The sequence below is a fragment of the Bos indicus genome, chromosome 11, assembly GCF_029378745.1.
Source record: "Bos indicus isolate NIAB-ARS_2022 breed Sahiwal x Tharparkar chromosome 11, NIAB-ARS_B.indTharparkar_mat_pri_1.0, whole genome shotgun sequence".
Classification (NCBI taxonomy): domain Eukaryota; kingdom Metazoa; phylum Chordata; class Mammalia; order Artiodactyla; family Bovidae; genus Bos; species Bos indicus.
The window spans coordinates 65,054,070-65,072,911 of record NC_091770.1 but is presented as its reverse complement, the minus strand read 5'-3'; the positions used below and the strand labels follow the sequence as shown (position 1 = coordinate 65,072,911).

The 18,842-nt window shown below is 40.7% G+C and overlaps 1 long non-coding RNA gene across 1 annotated transcript; it reads left to right on the top strand.

Moving 5' to 3' along the window:
• The first annotated feature begins 746 nt into the window (after positions 1-746).
• On the top strand, positions 747-10,863 carry LOC139185800 (uncharacterized). The gene is made up of 3 exons (XR_011569318.1): positions 747-927; positions 8,580-8,778; positions 10,193-10,863. It is a non-coding gene; the product is annotated as an uncharacterized lncRNA (long non-coding RNA).
• Positions 10,864-18,842: the final 7,979 nt, after the last annotated feature.

The window sequence follows — 18,842 nt, the reverse complement described above, 5'->3', positions numbered from 1 at the left end:
ACTCAAGTCCATTGAATCGGTGATGCCATCCAACCAGCTCATCCTCTGTCATCCCCTTCTCCTACTGCCTTCAATATTTCCTAATATCAGGGTCTTTTCTAATGACTCAGCTCTTTGCATCAGGTGGGCAAAGTATTGGAGCTTCATCTTCAACATCAGTCCTTCCAGTGAATATTCAGGGTTGATTCCTTTAGGATTGACTGGTTTGATCTCCTTGCTGTCCAAGGGACTCTCAAGAGTCTTCTCCAGCACCACAATTCAAAAGCATCAATTCTTCGGCACTCAGCTTTCTATGTAGTCCAAAATACTTTTGAGTTTTATATAAAAAGACAAGATGTTGTGACTAGTTTGGTTTTGGAAACATGGGAAAGGCAAGTATCAATTACTAGAAGAATGATAGGTCCATCACCAGAAGTTTTTCTAGTAATCAGGAGGAAGGGTCAAGGTCTATAGGAGGATGATTAGAATAGTATAGACTAGATTATCCACACAGATAGATCCTCGAAGTGTTGGATGCAAGTCTGAAGTTGAGTCTAATATATGCTATTGATAATTAGAAATCCCCCTGGCTTCAAGCCTCACCAGCTTCTGTGTTCCAGCAAGAGCTATCACAGCTCCAAGATCCAGCATTGACTAGAGTGGGCATCTCTGGGAAGGTGCTTCCCTGCTGCAGCTGCTGGAGACCAGAATCACCACATTCTACGGCTGCCATGGCAACCACCGGCAACTGTGAGTAAGCACTGCACTGGGGCGGGAGAGGGGGGTGCCAGGAAAAGGTCCTACCTCTCTCCTGCTTTCTGACCACCCCATGGTGCCTCTACTGCCCAAATTAACAGAAAACCAGCTATTGAGAAAGCCGAGGGAAGTGAGAGTTTGCTGATCCTCAGCCCTGGCAGCACAGAGCAGAATATTAAAGGGGACAGACAGGTAAATAACCAGCACAGCATCTATAGGAGTCACTGCAGAGAGAGAACAGGGATGAAGCTAGAAATTGCAGCAGTGGAGAAAGAGAAATGGTTAGAAAGAAGTGAACCAGAAAAATTAAGTGTCCCAAAAGTCCAATGAAGAGAGAATTTGAAAAGGCAGACATTCAAATGTATCCACTGCCAGAGAGAAGGCAAGTTCTAAGAGAAGGCCACTGGGTTTGACGATTAGCAGTCCTACTTACCTTGAAAATCCAGTGTTAGTTTCTCAACTAGATTTGCAGGAGCAGATGCCAGATTTCTTAAAAGGATCAATTTCAGTATATAAGATGGTAAGCATAAACTGCTCATCGTTAAGTTTAGCACGAAGTGTGAGAAGTCAACTGACTTATACATCTTTCTCAGAAACTGTACTCTAATAGGGTGTGCAACCTTCTGCATTTGTCTAGAACTTTTGCAGATTTAGCCTGGAAAGCTCCTGGTCCCAGGACCCCTCAGTTCCAAGCAAGCTGAGATGGCTGGTGACCATGACCCTGTCCTTGACCTAGGCCGTAACCTGCCCTAGAGAATGTGCTCAAATGAGCTATGTTCAGACTTCCACAAAGGATGTGGAATATTTGGTTACATATAAGTTCTAATGCATTTCCAGAATAACCATTGTTTTGCTCCCTGGTTCACTAATAGTGCAGTCATTCCACTTGACTTTAAATGTGATTCTTCTTCATCCAGGTCTCACCCTCTTTAGTCTGTCTACTGCCTGCAATGACATCCCAAGAGAAACATTCTCCTACTTGGCTTTTTTCAAGCTCAACATTTTCACGACACCCCAGTTAATTAATATCTGCCCTGGGTCAGCCTGGAGGGAAACACATTGAGCTTGGAGATTTCCATTTGAACATTGAACCCCAGGAAGGAGCAAGGCAAATTTATACCAGTGGATCTAATTGCTAGAAAAGTAATTCTGCAAAGATGGAAATCAGCTGAAAGATTAACACTGCTCTACACCAGCTTGAGTGCCCTGGCTAACAGAGAGAAAATAATGTTTCAATTAAATGAAAGGATACTGAATTAGGTAGAATACTCAGGAGACCGGTAATGGAGTCCAGAGCCTTTCACCTCCAGGTCACCATCAGCAATCTGGTCCAGGGCAACTCTAGACCATAGTTTTGAGGGGCTGATGCCTCACCCCAGCCCTTACTGTCTGCAGCACTTGATGAACTGGTTTCCCAAAGCACCTGCATCAGCCTCACAGGTCACTGTGGTTCACTGAAGATGTAAGAGGAAGCAAAGCCCCTCTTTGGAGGGGAGAGGCTGACCCTGAGTGTAGCCAAGGGCCACTACAGGGAAATTAGGATGGGGAGATAATTCAAGATGGGGAGCCACACAGAGAGGGGGACTTATATTCCAGTTCACACTGGAGGCAGTTAACTATTTCATCTGAATTTAGAGTTGAAATAGAAGTGAAAGTGGTGATGATGAGTTTGCTTTTTGTGTATGTTGGGAGGGAGTGGCAAGGGATGAGATTTGCATTTAGAAGTCAAAACTTCACTAGAGGACAGAACACAAGCAAAACTGAGTCATGAAATCACTTGTTATCACCCATTTAACTATGTCCCAAGGCTTATCTTATTTCACAAAATATTACCACAGATGGATAAAGTCCAATATGAGGAGATTAGCTTAATTCCTGATGCCAGTGTAACAAAAGTCCTCCCCCATAATGGAACCCATATGTCAGCTGAGGTCTCTGGGTCCTTCACATTCCAGATAAGACTGTCTCAAACTTTATATTCCATATTTTATGGGACTCTAAAAAGTCCCCAAGATTTCTGCAAATTCTCAGAGGCTGCCTCTGAATCAAAACTCCTGCATTTCTTAAACATGTTCAGTGGACAGTTTATCCTACCAATCTGGGCCTGCTGTATTCGAGAAGAGCTAAGCGAGAAACAGCTTTTTCCTTCATCTTTTATGATTATTGTGTTAATATGCACAGAAACTCCGTTCAAAAATGGGATACGGGGTGTGGATGGGGCGGAAGCTGTTTCTATCATAGTAACATAGACCACAAATGGATGCGGCCCCTGATTTTTAAAGTCTGAGAACATCCCACCGTAGGGACATTCTCCTGGCCCCGTCACTCAGACTGTTACTATCCAGCTGACTTTCTCTTTTCCCCTTGACCCTTAAGAGTGCCCCGGAAACCCTACATTCTTATTTCCTTCACATTTCTTCCCTCAGCGTCTCTGGGACTGCTTCATTGAGCCTCTTGGCAAGGCAAAAGGGCTTCTAAGTCAGGAATCTGCCCTGTAGAGGATGTGATCTGGGTTTTAAGAAACACTTTTTTCCCTTCCCATTACAGAATTATACCAAAGAACTATATCAACAAGAGACAAAATTCTAATTCAAAAAGATACTCACACCCCTGTGTTTATAGGAGCACAAATTACAATGGTCAAGACATGGAAACAACCTAACTGCTCATTAGTAGATGAGTGGATAAAGATGTGGTGTACACACACACACACACACACACACACACACACTGGAATACTACTCCGTCATAGGAAAGAATGAAATAATGCCATTTGCAGCAACATGGATGAACCTAGAGATTACGTCTCATACTAAATGAAGTAAGTCAAAGACAAATATCACTTATATGTAGAATCTAAAACATGACATAGATTATCTTATGCATGAAACAGAAGTAGACTCACAGACACAGAGAACAGACTTGTAGTTGCCAAGCGAGTAAGGGAACGTGAAGGGGTGGATTGGGAGTTTGAGGTTAAGAGACGCACACTATTATATACAGAATGAATGGATAACAATTTCCTACTGGATAGCACAGGGAACTGATAAATCATAATGGAAAAGAATATGAAAAATAATATATATATATACATACATACATACATACATATAACTGAATCACTTTGCTGTACTAACATGACATTGTAAATCAACTATACGTCAATAAAATAATTTCTTTTAAAAGCCTGAGGAAAGGAACTTCCCAGTTCAGCTCAATTCTTAGGACATAAAACAGAAATACATAAATGTAGTAACAGTCAAATACATTGGCAGATTGAGTTCCCCCAAGGAGGATGTATGACTAGAATTTTGGCACTTTGAAGAAGAATTCCATGCAATACTGAGCAGGGATTGCTGTGACCATGTTACTAGACATGAGTGACCCGACAGTAATTCCAAATTGATGAACCAAAGCTTTAATAAACATGGTTTGGGGACATTTGGCTTGAGAGGGACTGCTTAGGGTTGAGTGTCTTGCAATGTGTTTCTGATGGTGGAGTGAGGGGGGACTCGTTACTTCACTAGAGAATGCAGGTTTATCATCACTGGCTGTTGGAAAAATCTATAAGCTTCAGTGCTGTTTTCTAAAAGTATAGCAGTTATCAGTATACAGTCTTTCACTTTCCTATTAAATGCTATAGCAATGTGTTCTTTAAGTATAAGATACTGTTGAAAATACCTACATTCTCCTCTAACTCAAAGCTTCATTTTATAGATACGTAAACTGAGACCCTAAGAGGCTGATGGGCCTGGGGCAAGCAAAGGGAGCTTTTCTCCCTGTATGCCCATGTTACCATCCCCTGAGGTCTCATGCATTAAAGCCTTGTAGATTTATAAGAGCAAAAATGATTTATGGATCCTGGGGAATGACAACAAGGAGAATTTTTTAAACATATGTTTAAGTATCCTGTGCCCTTGATTTGATGGGAGATGTAACAGAGCAGGGGTAAGTTGACCTATAGATCATTGGGATGATCCAGCTGAGCCAAATAAGACAGCTTTTCATTAGCTGGGTACTTTGGAGTAGCTGGGATACTTTTATTCTGGTAATGGAGAGATAGATATGGCCTCTGGGAACACTTCTTGGAAATTGTACTTTCTCCAGATGCTCAATTTGGGTGTGGGACAGATTGGCTTCGAGGCCAAGAGCAACAAACATTACCACAATCCCACTGGTCAGAGAGCTGAGGCTCTTCAAAGGTCTGGAGGCTTGCCACGAGACCCTTGGGTTTTTGTCATCAGTCTGTACAGCGACCTTAAAATTCTTAGGACAGCAATAGCCATCAAAGCTGATGGTCAATAGAGCCTGCAGAGGCAGAAGTGAGCCATGGCTCTTGAGCTCTGGTAGTTAACATCCCTCTCCAGACACTCACTCCATCAGGTTCCAAGATCCAAGACAGGCACTGAGTAAGGTCAGTCATTTACCTATGATTTCCTAGCACTAAGCGGGAGGTAATGAAGTCCCTCCTGCCTCGGGCTGCCACATTTACTGGTAGAAACTAGTGGGATAGAAAATATCTGGGAAAAAAAAAATATCTGGGAGTATTTTTAAGTATGTGATCTGATCCTGATAAGTGGTTATCTCAGTAAAGTCATCTAATATTGAGTTTGTTGAATCTTTTCAAAAGCACATTTGGAAGTGGGGAGGGTGAGTAATACACGACATCAGAAATCTGTTATAGGGCAAATATAAACATCAGCCTCAGTAGTAAATATGTATGAAGGTCCACACATTGGAATATAGTATATTGGAATATTAAAATATAATAATGGAGAGTGTAGACAATTCTTACCCACATCTGTATGGCAAGTCTGTAGGGAAATAGAGTATATACAAATCAGTAAAAAATAAATAAATAAATAACCTCTATGTGAAGCAAAATACATACTCACAAAACATGTCATTCTAGTGTCAAAAAATTTCATCAGATAATTGCCCTCTTCTTTGTCTGACTTTTCATATACATCAAACCCTCACAAGTATGTTGGCACTTGCCTTAATCTGGATAAATCTGAATTCCGGAATTTGTTGGAAACAAAGCTGTTTTGCTAGTTTTAAGAATGTACTTACCTGTGTATTTCAGTGAACTCTCTTGCAACTTGCTTTTAAATTGAGGTAACACTGGCTCACATTGTTATACATTTCATGCGTACACACTATATTTTGACTTCTGTATACATTATAGAACATTCACCAATAATTTAGTTTCCATCTGTTACCATACAGGTAAACCTTTCCTTAAGCCCCCTTCCTCTCTGGTAATCACTACTCTGTTTTCTTTATCTATGTGTTTGTGTTTGGTTAAGTTTGTTCAGTTATTTTTTTATTCCACGTATGAATGAAATCATATGATATTTGTATTTCTCCTCTGACTTATTTAACTTAGCCTAATACCTTCAAGGTCTATCATGCTGTCACAAATGGCAAGATGTCATTCTTTTATCTGGATGAATAATATTCCAAATGTATATATAGAGAGAGAGGGAGGGAGACAGAGACAGAGAAAGAGAGAGAATTATTTAAATACCCAGAAGTGGAATAACTGGACCACATGATAGTTCTAATCTTTTATTTGAGGAACCTCCATATTATTTTCACATTGACTGCACCAATTTTCATTCTTACCAACAATGATGGTTTCCTTCTATCCACATCCTCTTCAAAATGTATTAATTCTTGCCTTTTTGATAATAGCCATTCTAATGGCATGAGGCTATTATCTCACTGTGGTTTTGATTTGCATTTCCCAAAGAATTAGTAATGTTGTATATCTTTTCATGTGCCTGTTGACCATCTACATAGCTTCTTTGGAAAACTGTCTATTCAGATCCTCTTCCCATTTCTTAATTGGGTTATTCATATTTTGTTGTTGAGTTATTTGAGTCTTTTATATGTTTTGGACTTTAACCTCTTTCTGGATATATGACTTGCAAATATCTTCCCTCATTTAATAGGTTATTCTTTTGTTTTATTCAGAGTTTTCTTTGTTGTGCAGAAACTTTTTGGTCTCATGTAGTCCTATTTGTTTATTTTTGCTTGTTTCTTTTGCCTGAGGAGACATATCCAGCAAGACATTACATGATTTATGTCAAAGAGTGTACTGACGTGACATACTGCTAGGATTCTTGTGGTTTTATTCTTACATTTAAGTCTTCAATTCATTTTGATTCCATTTTTGCATATGGTATTAGAAAGTGGTCCAATATCATCCTTTTGTCTGTAGCTGTCCAGTGTTTTTTTTGTTGTTGTTGTTGTTGTTTTTTGTACAAAAACCACGTATTATCCCCCCCCCCCTCACAAAATCGGGTGGCTGTATTACAGGAACAAAACCAGATCAAAGACATAAAAAGAAAAAGTCACCACTTATACTGAAACACAACAGTGTTAAGAATTCAGGTATTCTGTAGAATTATTACCAGCATAGTTAAAATATTTCCACCTAGATCTTTTAAATTTGAAAGTGATCACATTAAAGACCTGAGGTTGCAAGAGACCACAGTATGAACCTGAATTCCATTTTCCTTTAAAGACCTCAGTGGAAAAGGTATTTGGAATGAGTTTCCTTTGGGAAAGACTGGCGGGAAAATACAGAAAACCCTGGCCATTGTCGAAAGGCACTGGAATTTTTCTGGAGTCAAAAGCAATGGAATTAAACTCCAGTAGGAGCAAGCTCATTTTCACTCCAAGGGCCTGGAATAAACTCACTAAAGGAACAAGGTCTCCTTGGTTCCAGTACTCTGATGGTGACCAGGGCCACCTGCTTAGAGGTAACACCTGAGGGTTTGAAAGGCAAATCTTAAGATGCCCACTGTTGCAGCCAGTATCCACCCGCCTGGGAGTGGCCCCACCCCTCCTGGTATGCCTCCAATCCCAGGAAACATCTTAGGACCCCGGGTACCCCTCACGGCACCTAACGGCATGTATTCCCCTCCGCCGCAGCAGCAGCCACCACCTCCAGCACCTGCAGACGGAGGCCCTCCGTCTCCCGCTCCTGGCCCACCAGCCTCGGCTGCGCCCTAGCCCGAAAGACACAGGGGACGTCCGCGCCCAGCACCCCCAGCTGGAGTGGGGATGACAAGACTTGTGTTCCTCCGCTTCCTTGGGTTTCTTTCAGGAGTTTTCTTCTCACAGCCCCAAGCACGCACCCTGAATTGTCCCCATTCCTCTTGCCACCCGCCTCCGTATTCTGACGCCTGCTGTGTTAGGTCCTCCTCCAGTACTCAAGGGGGAAGCCTGTGGTGCCAGTGTGCCCGGTCACCCTGAAATACCTGGCGTCTCCCTGACCCGCGGTGGGGTATGCTGACAGTGTATCTGCAGGTCCTGTCACGTTAGTGCTCTATGTCTGTATCAGTTTTTGCTCTCCTGCAATTTTGTTCTGTTTTTGCTTTGTCTTACGCGTGTATGGATAATGCTTTATAATCATTATCACTTTTCGTTTTTTTTTTCTTTTGTCCAGTGTTTTTAATTTCTCCTTGAATTTCTTCATTGACCCAATGCTTGTTTAGTAGCATGCTGTAATAATCTCCACATATTTGTGATTTTTTAAGCTTTCTTCATGTAGTTGATTTCTAGTTTTATATCATTATAATCTAAATTTAAAAATAAGTTGTTCATCCTTACATATGAATTTATATGATGATGATTCCAGCCATTTTATAATCTAAATTCTTAATTTTCTTCTCATTAATATAAAAATAGACATTGGCCTATTTCCTAACCAAAGATATACCCATTGCACTGAGTTTTCTACTCTTCTCCCCTGCTTTCATTGCACTTCTAGTGGTTTTTATCTTTCTGCTTGACTTACTTTTTTCTTGTTTGTTTGTTTTGTTATTTTTCAGGAACATCTTAAAATTGAACTAAGATGATTTAAATGAAGAATGTCAAAGCCAATTTTGGATTGACTGGAAATAGTTGAAGATTTGATAGATATGATGTAATAAGAGTTCTCCCCCACAAAGAACATGCGTTTTTTCCAATTGATCTCATTATGAAGATGGCACAACTTCTATATAATTGACGTATTTTATAGGCAGGATGGTGAGTTGAACTGAAGGACTAACTGCTTTCATCACTGTCAAGTCACCACAGATGTTCTGCTGAAAAAAGAGAAATAGCCTTGCTGAATTGGTTTGAGGCAGAGACTAATAGGCAATTAGGGCTTGGTCTGGTCTGATGGCCTGGTGTAGCGAATGCTGGGAACCAGTGTGTTGTAGTACTGAATGCCCGACAAATGAAATGGTTGCATCACTCTTCTTAGGCTGCTCATTGAACTCCAGCATCTACCAGAAGCCAAGGGAGAAAAGACCACTTATTGCTAAAGATCACAAACTTTTAGCAAACATTAATGTGCAAGTTGGAGAAGGCAATGGCACCCCACTCCAGTACTCTTGCCTGGAAAATCCCATGGACTGAGGAGCCTGGTGGGCTGAAGTCCATGGGGTTGCTAAGAGTCGGACATGACTGAGCGACTTCACTTTCGCTTCTCACTTTCATGCATTAGAGAAGGAAATGGCAACCCACTCCAATGTTCTTGCCTGGAGAATCCCAGGGACGGGGGAGCCTGGTGGGCTACCATCTATGGGGTCGCACAGAGTCAGACACGACTGAAGTGACTTAGCAGCAGCAGCAGCAGCAGCAATGTGCAAGTGTGATGGAAAATTGTGTCTAATGAGTTCACCTAAAACAGAGCTCCTATTTCACAAACATAAAGGATATTTCATTCACCTCAAAGTCTGAAAAGACTATGGGGCTTAGACCCAGAAGATCTGCATCAGGTCTGGCCCCGCCAATAGATAGCTGTGCAACTCCTGATTTGGTAGCGTCTACATCTCCAGAAGTTGCATCCATGAAGTGGCTCCAATGGTAAAGAACCCGACTGCCAATGCAGGAGACATAAGAGATGCAGGTTCAATCCCTGGGTCGGGAAGATCCCTGGAGGAGGGCGTGGCAATCCATTCCAGTATTCTTGCCTGGAAAATCCCATGGACAGAGGAGCCTAGTGGGCTACAGTCCATGGGGTCACAGAGTCAGACACTACTGAAGCAACTCACCACACACCATGTACATCTCCAGGAGTTGCATCCATGGTACAACTACTGGGAGAGGGAAGGCATTAGTGCCTGGGAGGTAGAAGCCTTTGATTTCCCTTTTTGGTTGTTGGTCTGTCAGAAAAAAAGATGTTCATCATCCTGAACCCTCCCTTGTGCCTCCCTTTTTCTCAATTTCAGCCCTCTCAAATCTTTCCTCTGCTATCCATAAACACAGAATTCTAAAGTGAGAGGCTTTCAGGATATATTGTACTAATACATCATCAACATTGTCATTATGATGTATTAACACAATGCATCATCATAGACCTGTCAAAGCTGTGATTTATGACTCAAAAGTGTTGTGGTGTAGCAAGGCAGCAGGGACTTCATTGACTGAATGCTTGTTTATTTTTACACTTAAGGGCTTTGAAAGTAAGTTTCACACTACTTTTCCAAAAAGAAGAATTAGGGGAAGACTTTGAAAGGAAGACTCCATTGCAAAACACTGAAGGGGCCAATGGGTCACACTCAAGATATATATAGGTTTGTGTTTTCCCAGACCACTTTGAATTCAAAATCAGACTTCCACACTCCAACTCATTTGGTTCCCACTGGAAGAATCTAGCTTTTCCATGCCTTTCCACCCCTCTATTTGAACTCCCTTCAGTTAAGTGTGTGAGGTATGGTAGGAAAGGTATACATTAGAGGCTTTCTTTTACTGCCAAAAGTAATAAGGATAGTGTTATATTTTATGAGAGTAATTAATGTAATTTTGCAGGGAAAATCTGCTAGCTGTAATGCCAGCTAGGGGCTGGCATTACACATTTTCTTTCTGAGCATTAAGTTCTTAAGAAGCATAATGTCCTTCTCAGAGTATTAAGCACATACTGCATGAACCACATACACCATTGAGCATGGTGCCAAGAGAAAGACAGAAGAGTTAGGTGGAGCCATTGCAAAGAAAGAAAAAGATATAAGAAGGGAATTAAAGCCAGCTAAGGAGAAATATACAGAGACTCCCCTGTAGCTCAAATGGTAAAGAATCGCCTGTGAGGCAGGAGATCAGGGTTCAGTCCCTGGGTTGGGAAGTTCCTCTGGAGAAGGGATTGGCAATCCACTCCAGTATTCTTGCCCGGAGAATTCCATGGACAGAGAAGTCTGGTGGGCTACAGTCTGTGGGGTCGCAAAGAGTCGGACACGACTGAGTGACTAACACACAAGGAGAAATATTGTATCACTCGAATTATAATAGCCCCTTGAAAATGACTGAGATGGAAGAAGATTCATCAGAAAACGCTTCTGGAAAAGATGAGTCATTGAGCAAAGTCCTATGTTAAGGAAGAGATGAGAAGGATGTCTGATTGTTTCCAACTCTAGGATAACAGTTCTTTCCAGAATATAGTCATTCCTTGGCATCTGTGGTGAGTTGATTCCAGGACCCACGTGGATACCCAAATCCATGAATGCTCAAGTTCCCTACATAAAATGGTGGAGTGCAATTGGCCATTGGAATTGGCATCTGTACACTTTCCCCTACTTATTCCCCAGAGCCTGGTTTCTTAAGAGCTTAAAAGATATGAAAGCTGGAGTCTGAAAAGTTGGTTTGACTGAGGTCCTTTTAGCCTCCTCTGTAGAGCTCACCTTCACCTTTCAATTTGTCTAGCCAGCAGCATTATCACTTTCACAAGTAGCAAAATCTTTAATTATCAGAAAGGTAGAAAGTGCCTTTGGCCAAGTATTTTTATTGGATGCAAGGAACTTGGGCCCAGCCCGCAAACTGGCAGATCAGAGTGAATGTCACCTTAAGGATATCTGTACACTATGACACAATTTTTCTTATTGCAAAAAAAAAGAAAAAAAGTGCTTAATGTAATTACAGCCAGGCCTGGTTTATCCAGGCTTATTCATCCCCATGTCTGGGGAGCCGGAAATGTAACTAGCAAAGAATTCACTAGCAGGAGAGGCAGGGAATTTGCCAAGAGTTTGTTAATCTAAGGGTTTATTTTTTTTATCCAAATGTAAAGGGAGTTTGCAAACTGATTCAGATTAACCAGGTCAAGTTGTATATTTTATTAACTTTAAAACATTAAAAAAAAATCCTTTTCACATTAAAAAAAAGAGGTGCCTAGAGTTAGATGGGGCTGGTAAGGGTGAAGGAAGGTTGTCTGCTTAATAAAAGTTATAATATAAGGAGAGATGTGTCAGCTGCTTCATTTCCACTTTCTGGTTTCAGCCAGAAACAGCTGCAAAATGTCTATTCTAACTCAAGCCTTTTTATGACTTTTACTAACTTCTTATTCAAAAATGCCTTTTATTGATTTTTCTAAGGAATCTCACCACCGTGGAGAGAAGAAAGAACATAGAGAATACTTTATGCCTCATTCACCATCACAGATGAATCAAAATATTCAAGATAATTTGGTTATTGGCTTCAGGCATTTTTGTTGACTTTTGTATTTTCCAGAAAAGCAAAATTACCCAGGTTCCTCATTGCCTGCATTCTAATCACTGAAATGGCTGCCATGATTGAAATTCATCATTGAAGCCCTATTGTCCCCAAGATAGCATCTACCTCCCTGGTATGGATTCAAATACCTTCATGAATTAGTCTTTCTTTACCTGTATCCTCCGTTATTTTCATGCCTAAATTCTTGCTATCACAAATTATTGTCTGTTTTATACTTGGCCAGGCTCTCTCTTGTCTCTGAGAATTGCACATGCCATTCTCTCCATCCTTCTTGCAGCAGCTTGCCCACATTTTGTCCGGCTCACTCCTCTTCCTCTAGGTTGCAGTTTGGGCACCACTTCTCCCAGGATGTTTTCATTATCACCTTAAGACAAGAACTTGTTGCTCCATCTGTGTGCTGTCATGTCAAAAGTTGCCCAGATGATCAATTTTTGCACAGTGATCATACTGGAGTGGAATCATCCTACTTGTATTTGTGTTCCTGACCACACGGTTGGCCCTTCCAGTTCAGATTGTGTCTGAATCTTGGCTCTATCTCCCCATAGTACATGGTGGCTGTACTATTCATACCTCAGATAAATATTATCTGTTGTAAAATGAGCACAGATAAATGAATGAAACACATATATCAATCCCAGGTCTTGCTGCAAACCTTGCATTAATTTACATGACTTTATGATCCAGGAAGATCCCCTGGAGAAGGGAATAGCAACCCACTCCAGTATTCTTGCCTGGGAAAGCTTATGGATAGAGGAGCCTGGTGAGTTATAGTCCACAGGATCGCAAAGAGTTAGACATGACAGTGACTATGACTGAATGACAAAAAAATTAATACATTAATTTATTTTAAGCCATTTACACAGTAGTAAGATCTCTTATCTTCATCCCAACACAAAGCCTTGAACACAAGTGCTCAATCAGCATTAAATGATTGACTAATGAACAGAAGCTCATTATGCCCAGTGGAATAACTGACATCTTTGTTAAGCAGAACCAGAGACCTTGCCTAGTACCCTGTGCTACTGCTATTTGTATCATGTTGAAATTCTTGATTATTGAAACACTGAACTTTTTTTTTTTCCAGTTAAGCCAATTTAGACATAAGCTCCTTGAGTATTTACTGTCTTGATCAAAATTTGATTCATCATAAGGAAGACTTTGGTCTGGTGAAGATTTTATTTTAAGAGACCCTAGAAAAAGGCACAGTTGTCTCTTTATTACCTTTTCTTAAGTGTACTGGCTTTAAATGTCTAATGAGGGCTTTACCATTTGAGTTCAGGGCTTTGATCTCCATAAAAATGTTGATGGATCCTGGCAGAGAGGTTCTTGGTCTGCTTAGTCACCAAGACCCTGACATTGGCAACAACACCCTAACCTCCCTTAGATAGGTTTGTTATCTTGATTAAGATCCCTAGAAGGCTAGACAATTAATCCAGTAGCAATGTCTGCAAAGCCACAGCCTCATAACACCATCTGGCAGAGAGCAAAGTCCAAGGTCATGGGCTTGGGAGTGGTAAGACTCGACAAGGGGAGGATGCTTGGGGAATGCTCAGATGATTGCTCTGACCAATGGTGGTGCTGTTGGTCAGAGCATTTAGTGTGCAGCCTTGGGATACAGATGTCTGAAATAGAGTCAGACCTGGAAGGGTGTAGAAAAAGGAAGGAGAAAGGAGAGGAGAATGCAACACAAGCTACACAAACTTTAGAGTTTCTAACTATGCCTCAGCCAGAGGTGGCATTTGGGAAAAATAGCAATGCTAACCCTGGTAACCACCTTCAGCTAACATAAGGATACCGTAGGAGCTCAGTGGAAAGAGTGGGGATATTTGAATCAGAAGGATTCATGCTCCCTTTTGTAATTAGCTGATCTTGGACAGGTCATCTTAAAGACTAGGTTTCTTCATCCCTAAATAAGAATCGCAATGCTTATGTCATAAGCCATTCTGAGAATTGGAAGTAATATACACCTGACAAATACTGGGTGTTTAGTAAGTTTCCTTCCCCTTCAATGGGATTGCAATGCCTTTAAAATTTGGCCTTTAATTCTGAGCTATCATCACTGTCGGCCAATAGAATGCTGTTACAGCCTTTTTACATAATGAGAGGAAAAATAGGGAATATCCATAATTGAGAACCCAGATGTAGAGGTGCTTGTTACCAACACTATAAAGTGAATTCCATCTTTCTCTTGTCCATGACACTGGGAAAAAAAAAAAAAAGTGAAAATTCAGCCAATTAATTGTTCCCTCTATCTCCAAATATCCAGGTATTTAGTCATTTGAGAGAAACAGTATATGACCTGATGACTTTTTCATTGATCATCCATACAGCTTGGCCTTTTAGAGGAAGAGTCATCAATATAGATACTAATGTCATTTTGAGTCTTCAAAAGACTCAAAGATTTTTGTCCTCATCAGTCCAGATCATGGGCCAAATTACTGACTCTTTCTTGCTCCCTCAGAAGGTCCAAGTGTATAAGTTTGTTAATATTTTAATGAGTGTTTTTGTTCTATTTCAGAGCAAGGTTCTTTAAAAAGAAGATTTTTTTTTAAATTTTAGATTTTTTAAGCTACATTAATTTGTTTTGCTAACTTACTATTGGACTATTTTAAAATTCTCTGAGTGATGATATTTTTCATGAATATCACTGTCTTTAAACTCATAATTTCTCAGCATGTTTGGGATGTCTTCTGCCAAATCACATGTAGAATTGCCAACAGTTAAACAGGTTTTTTTAAGAGATGAGTCAGAGAATAATTAATCGAAGATTTTGAGAGATGAAGGAACCTCTGATTTTCTAGCCCAATTCCTCACTTCACAGATGAAGTTGAGACACAGAGTGGTGAAACGATTTGCCCAAGGTCACATAAATAAACTATGGCAAAACCGGGATAAAACTCAGCCTTTCCAAGTTCAGTTTCCTTCCTCCTAAAACAGAAACAAAATCCAAAAGTTTGGAAAGAAGCAATAGCTAGCACAGTCATGACAAACTACTGGGGGAAACTGGGACAGGGTCTGCACCAAAGAACTACAAACAGCAGTTTTAAAGAACACAGGGAAGATGTTCATCAGTAAGTAGTGGTACGTGCCCCGCAGTTCACTGCAGCGCTATTCACAATAGTGAACATGGAAGCAACCGATGCGTCCATCTCTAGATGAATGAATAACGATGTGACGTATATGTATATAATGGAATACTACTAAGCCATTTGAAGAATGAAATAGTGCCCTGGGCAGCGTCATGGATGGACCTAGAGATTATCATGCTAAGTGAAGTAAGTCACCAAAGAAATATCATGTGATATCACATATATGCAGAATCTAAAAAATGATACAGATTAGCTTATTTATTAATTGTTGTTCAGTCGCTAAGGTGTGTCCAACTCTTTGTGACCCTGTGGACTGCAGCATGCTAGGCTTCCCTGTCCTTCACTGTCTCCTGGAGTTTGATCACACTCCTGTCCATTGAGTTGGTGATGCTATCTAACCAGCTCACAAAATAGAAACAGATTCATACACATAAAGAAATAAACTTATGGCTACCAAAGGGGAAAAAGAAGAGAGGGTGAGATAAATTAGGAGTTTTGGATTAGTAGAAACAAACTATATGAAATAGACAAGCAACAAGGTCCTACTGTATAGCACAGGAACTATATTCAATATCCCTGGTAGCTCAGTGGTAAAGAATCTGCCTGCAATGCAGGAGACCCGTGTTCAATTCCTGGGTCGAGAACATCCCTTGGAGAAGGAAATGGCAGACCACTCCAGTATTCTTGCCTGGAAAATCCCATTGACAGAGGATCTGGCTACAGTCCACGGGGTTGCAAGAGTTGGACACAACTTAGCAACTAAACCACCATCACCATAATAAATTATAATGGAAAGGAATCTGAAAAAGAATACATATTTTATATATTTATGAATCACATTGCTGTACATCAGGAACTAAAACAACATTGTAAATGAATTATACTTCAATTTAAAAAACAATAAATTTTAAAATCTATAAGCAGTTGGGGAAAAATTCAATAAAAATAAGTAATGGTGAGCCAGAAAAAGCAGCACATCTGACAGTTTTAAAACTCTTATAACTTACACTAATGCAATGGTTCACAACTAGTGATGGTTTTTGTCCCCCACGGCATATCTGGCACTGTCTTAAGAAATTTTTGGTTGTTATAACTTGGGTGTATATCAGGGGAATATCCCTAGCATCCAGTAAGTGGAAGCCAAGAATGCTGCTAAGGATCCTACAAAACACAGGATAGATCCTCACAACAAATAATAATCCGACCCAAAATATCCATGCTGCCAGGGTTGAGAAGCCCTGGGCTAATAGTCTGCAATTTTAACAGAACCAACATCTACTTCTTATAACCACTTTTACTATCTAGAAATGAAATCCATATGAATTATATGCATCCCTGACTAAACGTAAAGGAGAAATAAAAGCATAATAGTTTATAAGAAAATTATCTATAATTCAGTTTGTGAAACTAAGAGACAAGGACACTGGAAGGTGTTTGGACTTCTCACTGAATCACCACTAAGTATGCTACCTACGGAGAGCTGCAGGTGGTGCAGGTACCATAAATGATTTTGCTGCCAAAGATACGACTTTCTGAAATGATGATCAAATCTTGATAAACTTGGAACAAACTATGATAAAATAGAATCTTCCACTAATTTTAGTATCAGTTCAGTCGCTCAGTCATGTCCGACTCTTTGCGGCCCCATGAATCGCAGCACGCCAGGCCTCCCTGTCCATCACCAACTCCTGGAGTTCACCCAGACTCATGTCCATCAAGTCAGTGATGCCATCCAGCCATCTCATCCTCTGTCATCCCCTTCTCCTCCTGCCCCCAATCCCTCCCAGCATCAGAATCTTTTCCAATGAGTCAACTCTTCACATGAGGTGGCCAAAGTACTGGAGTTTCAGCTTCAGCATCATTCCTTCCAAAGAAATCCCAGGGCTGATCTCCTTCAGGATGAACTGGTTGGATCTCCTTGCAGTCCAAGGGACTCTCAAGAGTCTTCTCCAACACAACACTTCAAAAGCATCAATTCTTCGGCGCTCAGCCTTCTTCACAGTCCAACTCTCACATCCATACATGACAAAAGGAAAAACCATAGCCTTGACTAGATGAACCTTTGTTGGCAAAGTAATGTCTCTGCTTTTGAATATGCTATCTTGGTTGGTCATAACTTTTCTTCCAAGGAGTAAGTGTCTTTTAATTTCATGGCTGCAGTCACCATCTGCAGTGATTTTGGAGCCCCCAAAAACAAAGTGTGACACTGTTTCCCCATCTATTTCCCATGAAGTGATGGAACCGGATGCCATGATCTTTGTTTTCTGAGTGTTGAGCTTTAAGCCAACTTTTTCACTCTCCACTTTCACTTTCATCAAGAGGCTTTTGAGCTCCTCTTCACTTTCTGCCATAAGGGTGGTGTCATCTGCATATCTGAGGTTGTTGATATTTCTCCCGGCAATCTTGATTCCAGCTTGTGTTTCTTCCAGTCCAGTGTTTCTCATGATGTACTCTGCATATAAGTTAAATAAGCAGGGTGACAATATACAGCCTTGACGTACTCCTTTCCCTATTTGAAACCAGTCTGTTGTTCCATGTCCAGTTCTAACTGTTGCTTCCTGACCTGCATACAAATTTCTCAAGAGGCACATCAGGTGGTCTGGTATTCCCATCTCTTTCAGAATTTTCCACAGTTTATTGTGATCCACAGAGTCAAAGACTTTGGCATAGTCAATAAAGCAGAAATAGATATATTTATGGAACTCTCTTGCTTTTCCATGATCCAGCAGATGTTGGCAATTTGATCTCTGGTTCCTCTGCCATTTCTAAAACCAGCTTGAACATCAGGAAGTTCATGGTTCACATTGCTGAAGCCTGGCTTGGAGAATTTTGAGCATTACTTTACTAGCGTGTGAGATGAGTGCAATTGTGCAGTAGTTTGAGCATTCTTTGGCATTGCCTTTCTTTGGGATTGGGATGAAAACTGACCTTTTCCAGTCCTGTGGCCACTGCTGAGCTTTCCAAATTTGTTGGCATATTGAGTGCAGTACTTTCACAGCATCATCTTTCAGGATTTGAAAGAGCTCAACTGGAATTCCATCACCTCCGCTAGCCTTGTTTGTAGTGATGCTTTCTAAGGCCCACTTGACTTCACATTCCAGGATGTCTGGCTCTAGGTGAGTGATCACACCATCGTGATTATCTGGGTCGTGAAGACTTTTTTGTACAGTTCTTCTGTGTATTCTTGCCATCTCTTCTTAATATCTTCTGCTTCTGTTAGGTCCATACCATTTCTGTCCTTTATCGAGCCCATCTTTGCATGAAATGTTCCCTTGGTAGCTCTGATTTTCTTGAAGAGATCTCTAGTCTTTCCCATTCTGTTGTTTTCCTCTATTTCTTTGCACTGATCACTGAAGAAGGCTTTCTTATCTCTTCTAGCTATTGTTTGGAACTCTGCATTCAAATGCTTATATCTTCCCTTTTCTCCTTTGCTTTTCACTTCTCTTCTTTCACAGCTATTTGTAAGGCCTCCCCACACAGCCATTTTGCTTTTTTGCATTTCTTTTCCATGGGGAT